The following is a 10,626-nucleotide window of genomic DNA, read 5'->3' as shown; positions in this document are numbered from 1 at the left end:
TAATGAATGTTCTATTCTTAGAGATAATATTCTTTATGGACGTGGTACTTTAAATAATGGTCTGTATGTATGTGACATAATTTATTTCAGATTGAACAAACTAATAAAAGAAAAGGGATGATGAAAATCTCACTTTGTAGTGGCAATCCAGTCTCCATTTAGTAGACATGGAGAGAGGGCTGCAAATTTGCTAGGAATGGTACACACAGATGTATGTGGACCAATGTCTACACAAGCCATGGGTGGATTTTCATACTTCATTACTTTCATAGATGATAGATCTAGATTCGGATATGTGTTTGATAAAACACAAATCTGAGGCCTTTGAAAAGTTCAAAGAATATAAGTATGAAGTGGAGAAACAACCAAACATAGTATTATAACTCTTCGATTAGATCGAGGTGGTGAATACTTGAACGGAGAGTTTCTGGATTATCTCAAAGTAAATGGTATAGTCTCCCAGTGGACTCCTTCAGATTAGTATCTGAATGGAGAAATCGAACTTTGTTAGACATAGTTCGGTCCATGATGAGCTATGCAAATCTTCCAGTATTCCTATGGGGTTATGCATTGGAAACCTCAGCATATTTACTGAATAAGGTGCTTTCCAAATCTGTTCCTCAAACTCCGTATGAGATATGGAAAGAAAGGAAACCGAGTCTTAAACACGTTAAGATTTGGGGATGTCCAGCTTATGTCAAGAAAGTTCACCCAGATAAGCTGGAATATTGATCCGAAAAATGTAGTTTTGTGGGATATCCTAAAGAGACTTTAGGGTATTACTTTTGCACCGATCATCGGCTGTTTGTCTCCAGACATGCTACCTTCTTGGAAAAGGAGTTTATCCTTGAAGGAAATAGTGGGAGCAAAATTGAACTTGATGAAGTTCAAGAAGCACAAACTACTACGGATCAAGTGGAAACACGTGTTCTGACTGAACAACCTTTTGTGGAATAGCCCATTTATAGATCAGGGAGAGTGTCTCACCAACCTGAGAGATATTATGGCCTTGTCATTGAGAATGACAATGAGTTGTCGATCATTGATGATGACGACCCTGTGACCTATAATGAGGCTATGAGTAGTGTTGACTTAGAGAAATGGCATAGTGCCATGAAATCCAGAATGGAATCTATGTATACGGTATATAAAAGATAGATTATAGCAGATGGCCAGGTGGAGACCTTTAAGGCCAGGCTTTTGGGAAAAGGATTCAAACAAAGGCAATGGATTGACTTTGATGAAACCTTTTACCTGTAGCCCTGTTAAAATCAGTTCGGATTTTGCTTGCGATTGCTGCTTACTACGACTATGACATCTGGCATAAGGACAGATGGTTTTCTTTTCAAGGGAAATGAAAACCTAGTGGGTAAGCTGCTGCGAACCATATGTGGTTTAAAGCAGGCTTCTCAAAAGATGGAACATTCGTTTTGATGAGACAATCAAAGAGTTTGATTTTATCAAAAACGAAGATGAACCATGGGTCTACAAAAGGGTTAGTGGGAGCGCGGTAACATTTCTTGTATTGTATTGAAATAGAGTTGACACACATAATAACATAGCAGACCCACTCACAAAGCTACTTTATGAAAGTCACTTTGATCGTCATAAAGACAAGATGGGTATTAGATACCAGAGTGATTGGCTTTAGTACAAATGGGAGATTGAAAGGAATATGTCCTAAGTCCAATCATGTATTAGGATTTAGGAATAACTTTTATGTAATCTGTTTTGATTTCATTGATATTAATAAAGACTTGTTTTGTTTTTATTGCGGGCTTTATCTATTTAAGTGTTTAAATAAGATATACCATAGTTTGGAGTAAAGCTTTTTATGGATTATGATGAGATCATAATAGTGAGACCTAAAAAGATGATAACTCTAAACTTAAATAGTTCCTGATCATAGGATTAGTAACTGTAATTAATAATCCGCAAAGATCGGTACATACTATGCTTGCTTCATTATGAAGGATGTCTGTTCTCATAGACATTTGTGTGGTGACACTATAGCTAGTATGTAGGTGCTTATTATGGAATAAGTTCACTGAACATGACTCGCACAGCTGAACAACTGATGGAGTTCACTCACGTGTCAGCAGTTGTTCACATAGTGATAGTTGTACAAGTATCCTTAGACTTGAGGTCATTATAGTCATCTTGTGTACACTGAACTATGCTTTGGTTTAGTTCTTAGTCTCCAGGGACAATTATTAGGGCTCTTCTGGGTATAGGAATTTGTACAAGAAGATAGTGTATGATCAATAAAGGATCTACCCCTTCCAGTGAAGGAAGCTAATGTTCAAGGCTGATCCACTTATGCTAGTTCAGGAATCTCTGGCCAGAGTGAATGAAATTAGAAAGGAGTTTCTAATTTGCATAGAACTACGCATAGTAAATGGTAAGCAAGTGATTGAATTAGATAGGCTTGATATGAGATCCATGCCTTGTATTTAATCGGAACATTGTAGGGTAGAAGGAGTTTATTGTATGGTAACTATTCACTGACAGGTTCTTGGTATTCTAAGCAGTGAATTCATATTATCCGGATAGTCGCGATATGTTGAGAAGCATCACTCACGATGTAGGATAAATGTGATTAATTAATTAATCATATTTAATAAATTAGAGAATTTATATAAATAATGATAAAATAGTTTTATTATTATTTATTTTTACTACCGGCTTAATATTGAACCTACAGGGTCACACCATAAAAGAGAATGATTTTATGGAGGAGGAATTAATTAATAATGGCTAATAATTATTTATTTGTGAAATAAATAATTAATTGGCAAATTTAATAATTGATTAAATGAGATTTAATTGATTATAAATTAATTATCAAAAGTTCTTAATATTATTAATTAAAGGATTTAATTTTTGGAAATTAAATCAAGAGAGAGAATTATTTCTAAAGTGTTTAGAAAAAGGATTAATGATTAAAAGATGTTTTAATTATTAATGAGAATAATAAATGGGATAATAATAATAATATTTATGGGAAAATTTCAGCTGAAAATTTTGCCTATAAATACACTATTATAGACCCTATTTTATTCTAACCCACATCAAACACAAAACCCAAAAAGTTTGGAAAACCCAATTCTCTCCACCTCCTTCCTCCTCCTTAATATCGTTTTCTTGGTGGATACCGGTGGAGTGCTTCACACTTGAGGAGCAACTGCTTAGGATCTCTGATCATTGTCTCCGAATTATTTTAAAAGGTTAGATTCGATCCCTCGAATTTTTATTCACGATTTATATGCTTTTATTTGGATTTTGTATGTGTAAAAGTGTTTTGCCATGCCCCCGCTGCGTTTAAAGATCCATCACTTACAGGGTATCATTTTAAGCATAAAGTGTGGAGCGACCTACACATCTACAACGATTTACCTTACTCAAGGCTTCAACATTTTTTAGAAAAATAATAACAATTTCGCTTGATGTTTCCACAATTTTCCACGTGTTAACAATTTTTTGATATTTTCTAGGAATTTTCTTTATTTTTTTGTTGTATTTATTATAAATATATCGTGTCATTTCCTCATAAAAAATAATTTCATAAATCATTTCCCTATTTTCTTGAAAGTTCCACATTTTTTTAAAAATTTCTGGCAAATTTTTGACCAAGATTCTGGTCAATATTCTGATCAGGAATGAGGTCGAAAATAGAACTAGCTCTGGTCTCCTAGTCGGAACATTTTGACCAGGATTCACGACCTGGTTTTCGACTAGGATTCAGGTCGAATACTTGGCCAACTTTGACATTCTGGTTGAAACTTTTTGACCAGAATTCATGACCTGGTTTTCAACTAGAAATGAAGTCGAAATGAGGGTCACCATACTTGGCCTATTTTGGGCTATGAAGCTTTTTTTCATATTTTCAGAATTTTTTCGGGCTTTAACTTTCTAGCCTTACGATTTTATCAAAGATAATTTGTTTTTCTTGTACCCACGTGCATTTTTCTTAATTTCTCCTAATATTTTAGAAATTATTCCATACCCACGTGTATCTTTCTTTTATTTTTTCTAATATATTAGGAATTTTTCTGTACCTACAGGTATTTTTCATAAATTTTCCTAATATTTTAGGAATTTTTCTTTACCCTCGATGGGATAGAACATATATCCTAAAGACATATTAAACGTCGCATTAATTACACTTGAAATTATAGTCCGAAGCCCAATACAGACCAGGTTGGTCTAGGCTCGTAACAGACTAGAGATGACCTAATCGGCCAAGGCCCATTAGCAGAGGTTGTCAAGGTCCACGAACATGAGTTGTTCACGGACTAGACCCAATACGGCTAGAAGAGTAGAGATATGTGTCCAAAACGGACATAAATTCCTAAAAGGAAGGATCTGGAATTTCCTTCCCTTGCAAGAGTCCTAATTACCATCTAAGTTGGAGACTTGTCCGTAAAGTCTCCTAACACAAGTCTAACCCTGGACTGATCTCTATATAAATGGCTCTACCCTTCAACCTAGAACTACATTTTTGGATTGATTCTATACAATACAGAGATACGTAGGCATCTTGCAAGGACATCTAGTCCCCACCGCCAAAGCAGCCATTAAAAGTCAAAGTTCACAAACCCTAGAATTAGTTACTAACGCACCCTAGTTTTTATTCCAAAACATTTGGTACCGTCTGTGAGAAAACAACAACAACTAGGGTGAACACACGAAGTAGGAACAATAGAGGAGCTGATGATCCTATCTCATCACAGACGATCTCCACAATAGTGGAGATACCTCCGCACAAAACCTATGCCTCCACACAAGGAGGAACCTCAGTAGGGTCATTTAAGACTCAGCCTCAAGGGACGAATCCCCAATCCAAGATCCGCCACAAGGGACAAATCCCCCAGATTATCAAGGGACGAACCCTCAATTTCAGCAACTACATGCAACTATAAACCCTCGACCCGTTGGAAATGGATACTCAACGCTCATAACCCTAGGGTCCACCAACTCACCTTACAGGATGCCTCTATATCTCGAGATGGTTGGAAGAAGTGGAAACTCTAATCGGAGCAAAGGACAAGGGAGGACATACCAATACATCCGAGACTTGACTCCCATCCCTGAAAACCGAGAATTCTCTGGACCCCACTCTGTTAGGGACTATAAATCATCAGATGATGAAATCGCTCCAAGGAGGAGGCGTGCTGGCATGTAGCCAATGCCTAGTGGCTACGAACAGCCCAGCAGCACTCAATGGGCATTTCCCCAAGATGTACAAGAGAGGATCAGGGCTCATGAAGCTGAGATCCAAAGACTGAAGCATGACCTGGAGGTGCACTTGACCCCAAGACCCTGCAGCGAGGCAAGGGGATTTTTCTCCTTTCACAGACCTAGAAAGTTCAATACCAAGAAGGGCTGTTGTACCAAAGACTAATCCAAGTAATCTGATGCCCCTAGGGGATCCTGATGATCCAAACCCACCATTTACTGAAAAGATAATGAATGCCCACATCTTGAGGAAGTTTATGATTCCCACCATCAAAGAATATGATGGTACCGGCGACCCAGCTAACCATGCCAGGACGTTCTCTAACACCCTATTGCTACAGCCCATGAACGACGCTATCAAGTGTCAGGCCTTTCCTCAAACCCTGTTGGGTATGGCTCAAAGGTGGTACAGTCGTCAACCCCCAAATTCGATTGGATCATTCAAGGATTTGATCCAAGCTTTTATCAAGAAAATTATTAGTGGCAGAGTCTAAGTAGAAAACAAGTCCCTTAATGACTACCTGAACCGATTCACGAAGGAGGTCCTTAAAGTCCCCAATCTTGACGACAAGGTAGCTATGACCTCACTACAACAAGGGACTAGGGATGAGTTCTTTAAGATATCCCCGACCAAGCACCCTCCTGAAAGCATGCTGCAACACCAGGATAATGCCTGAAATTATATCGATAGGACCATATTTATAACAAATCGTATATTTGTACATTATTTAAATATGTAATTATTTAATATTAAAATAAATAAAATATGTGTATGGGTTATGTCAGTTGGCTATTGTTTTGTTATTAATTATATGTGATTATTGGTGTTCGAGGATCATTTGGTGTTCGAGGATCATTGTGTAATTATTTGCTGAACTCTGTTATTTTGTTTATATATTTAAAAGTGATTATATTTAATATTTATTTTCATAAATAATTGGATTATCTCTATAATTATTTTTGTTACTTTATAGTTTTATTTATTATTTGTAGGATTTTATAAAATTTTGAATATTTTATTAATTATTTAGCCCTGAATGATTTTCTTATTGTATTTTATTATAAATTCGATATTAAAATCAGAAATGTTTCAAAATTTAGGAAATTTATATTTTATTAAGTTTGGAATATTTCGGGAATTTTAAAATTAAATTGGAAATTTTTGGGATTAAATTCATCCCACGTTCGTTCGTTCGTTAAATTGTTAAATGCGGATCCAATTTGCGTTTCAAAAATGATTTAGAAATTCTGGAAATTTTATTTTTATTAACCCCTAATTATTCCGAGATTTTTTAAATAGTTTTTGTGAATTTCGGGGTATTTTAGACGTAAATTATTCGTCGAGAAATTGGAAATGAGGTATTGGATTCGGATTATTAAAAGTAATAAAAGAAAAATTAGATAATCATTTTTTATTCTCATCTCCTCACTCTTCCTTATCTGTTACTTCTTTCTCATCCCTCAATCCTCTCTTGCGTCTCTCTCTCAACCTACTCAATCTCTTCCCCCCCCCTAATCTCTTTCTCCCGTTCTTCTCTTCTGTTCTCCCTGTATTCCCCCTTTCTTTCCTCTCTTCCGGTTCCTGTGATTCTGTTGTCGCCGCCTAGCCCGGTAAGGCTTGGTGGTTCTGATTGATTCTATGTTTATATACATATACGCGTATATATCTCTGTGTGTGTATATCGTGTCGTGTGTGTGTGTTCAGGGTGAGAGCGTGTGTGTGTTGTGGTGTTTTTCGGCCTGTTCTGGCCGTGTTCCCTTCTGTTTTCCGTTATGATGGCGCGTAACACGCGGGTCTGTGCTGCCTTGGTTCGAACATTCTGATTAAATTTTTTAATTTATTTTCTCTACAGGAAAAAAATAAATAATTGATTGATGTTTCGTGAAATAATATTTTGTGCAGAAAATTTATATAATTAATCGATAAAATTTGCGAAGGATGTCCGATAATCGGAAACCCGTGAATTTTACCACCGTCGGCGATGAGCCTCGGCGAGCTGACGGTGGACTATGATGAATATTTCTGCGTCCTACGAATAAAAATATAAAAATATGAATAATAATTAATAACGGGATTTGAATTGGTGTTTAGGAATTTGTGGAAATTGCGATTGCTGTTGTTGGTTTCACATCGAATTATTTCGAGGGGATAGTCCAATAAATAGAGGAAACGCTGCCTGATTTCCGGGAAATCTAATAACGGAAACATGGGAACGTATCCACTAATTATCGGGACGGCGAGCAAATATATATATATATATATAAATATCTTATATGAAATCTGTTTGTATGTCGTAGTGAAATATTTTGCCAAAAGTATCTAATAAACCTAGTTTCCAAAAATGACGGGTATACGTATTTTCTAAAAACGAATGCCGAACTGACTTTCGAGGATGTGAACCCTAACTGATACGTGTATTACAATAACGCGTATGTTACGAGTCGGGTTTTGTGAACGTACGGGTAAATTGTTAGCTAGGATATGTCAAGTATACTCAGACGTCTAATTTAGGGTATTTCGGTTCTGTAGGTTCCAATCGAAATTTCGAGCATCCCGTCGGTGCAAAGCTAGCTAGTAATAGCTGTTAAATCGTATTGAGGCAAGTACCTCTGACCATATATTTATGATTCAGTAATATATGAATAATTGTTGATTTAAATTACGTACTGGAACAGAATGTTTTAAGGTATATATTTCCTGTGTTTCAAAATGATTTGTTAACTTGTGTTTCGGGGAAAAGTACCTTCTGAAAATGCCTATCTCTAAACTGTGACTAAAATTTGGAAAGGGATTTTGAAAATTGTGCTGTGATAGAATTGTTTTGAAAAGAGATAGGTAAGTGATTTGAAAATTGGATAAAATAGATCAGATAATTGGATGAGTGTGCGCGAGGGCCCATAACGGCCAGGAAGATAGCGTAAGAGGCTAAGTTGGTTGCACACCCTATTTTAACCACTTAGTCCAGCGTGACAGAGACCTAGCTAGTCTCTGAGTTTCGGAACAAGTTTCATGGGATGGTAGATGGATCCTTCTCATGGAGATAACCTGATCAACTATCTCATCAAGGATCATCCAAGACATACATATCTGAGCGAGATGATTTTGGGGTCCCCGTAACGGGACAACTGGTTTTATGGTTCCTGTAATGGAATGGGAGATTTGTAAATGAAAATAGCATGATAAAATTGAACTCTGGTATTCATACAGCATACAACTGATGTTATGATTTACAGAGTATCTAGTTATTGATCTCCAGTTTATACCTGTTTTACTTGTTTTATAAACGAGTTATGAATTCTGTTCCTATAATTGTTTATCATAAACTGTTTTGCTTGTTATTCATATAGTGGTACTGCTGAGCGATTGATCACTCACCCTTGCAAAATATTTTTTATATTCATATATTGCAGATGCGTAGGAGATCCTTACTGTCATAGGCGGGGCCAGATTCCAATTCCTCTTGTATTGAGCTCTTCTGAGTTTGTTGAGTTAGATCAGGTGTGGTCTGTGAGTTGCTATAGAAAGTAGATGTAATACCCCCAAATCCGGGGTCGGGGATCCGGGTTGTCACGAGTTCCATTTCCCTTAATTACACTTAATCTTAATAAACAACCAACTACTGCGTACTGTGACCCCACAATATACACACACACCACAAGTTATAGTCTCAGAGATGAATACCAAAAATAACACAAGTCATTTTATTCCACAATTATAAGTCATTGCACCTCAAAGGATTTCTAAGTAAATTTACATATTCTTTGCCATTATTACAATTCATAAATATACATAAGTCTGATATATCAAAAGTTGAAAGCCTAGCCTATTGGTAGTTTCTACCTCAGCTATAGCGACATTAACGCCTACAGGATACTGTGGAATGTTTCCTATCCGCTCACGAATTGGGAGCTTGGTCCTGTTCATCTTGTCTAGCTGTTGTTGTGTGATGAAAGAAGAAAACAAGGGTGAGCAACAAGCCCACCAAAATAACATGTATAATAATTAACAATATATGAGCATTCACATAGTACTCATGAAAGTCTTGGTCAAGCAAACAAGAACCAAGTTTGATATCTTAATGTGACGAAGTCGCAAAATATTCAGTATATATATATATACACTTTTCAAAATCATTGAAATCCTCTGTCATGCATAATATACACAGAGTTCCAAGTTATAACTGTATAAAAATATTGTTGTAAGGTGATCTCATATATCTAACCTTGTCTCAACATTTTTCAAGAAAATCTTTGTCATGCATAAGATAATCATTTACTAGATATAAGTTGAAAAGATGAAGTTACAAGATACTCCAATATACTTATATCTTTTTCCGAATACTTCTTGAACTACCACCGTTAAAGGTATAATCAGTTTCAAATTGCATCATATATCGATGAACTCACAAGGTAAGACTTGTATATAACTCATTTTCGCAAATACTCTTGAGGGCTTTTTTCCGCTCAAGGAAACTTAAATCTTTGATCATTAACAAAATATGAAGTTACGAGATACTTCAATTTATGGAAACATCATTTTGAAAACTCGACCTTGCCAACACTCACCAGTCGCCCAGCCGTAGCCTTTTTATCGAAGTGCTCTGGGTAGTGTTACAGAAATATCCAAACTGGATGATGAACTCATTACGGGAGTTTGCCGCACCAGGAAGACCACTACTGATGATCAGTCACAATAGTACAACCCCACAATTTTCTACATGTGGAGGAGAACAGTCGGATTTACTTGTCGACCAAACACTGGACTCCTAAGGAATGGACCGTCTTAGCGAAACTTCCGGGCCATTTGGGCCAATAAACAAGGCTGGGTCGGCGCCACTCAACCACTTATGCCACTCCTAGTTCAGATGAATCCATGACTCTGAAACGTAAAGCTCGTTCCCCCTTTCCCTAAGTAGAAACTTGTTGATACGGCTCCACCAAGAAGCCGTATCTAGTGGGAAAGGAAAATTTACCGATATTTCCCAGGCGATGCCTGTTAATGGATTAAACTCATTCCAAGAATTTTACTTCCCAAGTGTTGGGTAAGTAATCATAAACTCTTTTATCAACACAGCAACCTTGTTGTGAATATAAAAATACATCACGGAGCCATATCCCTCAGATTTTTAAGCGAGTAATTAAATCCCCTTCGAAAGGAAGATCTTAAATTTGTAAACAAGTTTTGGGATCCGCTCTAGCCTTTAAAATTATTTTGAAGACTCAAAAATATTTTTGAAAGTGTTTGGAATAAGGATGATTTGATAGAATAAATCAATTCCAAGATAATCAAAGAATATTTGAATATTACGCTATAATTAATATTCCAATAACAAATAGCTTTTATGAAAGTAAATGAAATAAAAGTTTTGAAAATAACTTTCTGAAAAT

This window comes from Apium graveolens, chromosome 6 (assembly GCF_009905375.1).
Source record: "Apium graveolens cultivar Ventura chromosome 6, ASM990537v1, whole genome shotgun sequence".
NCBI lineage: Eukaryota > Viridiplantae > Streptophyta > Magnoliopsida > Apiales > Apiaceae > Apium > Apium graveolens.
This window is presented reverse-complemented; position numbering follows the sequence as displayed.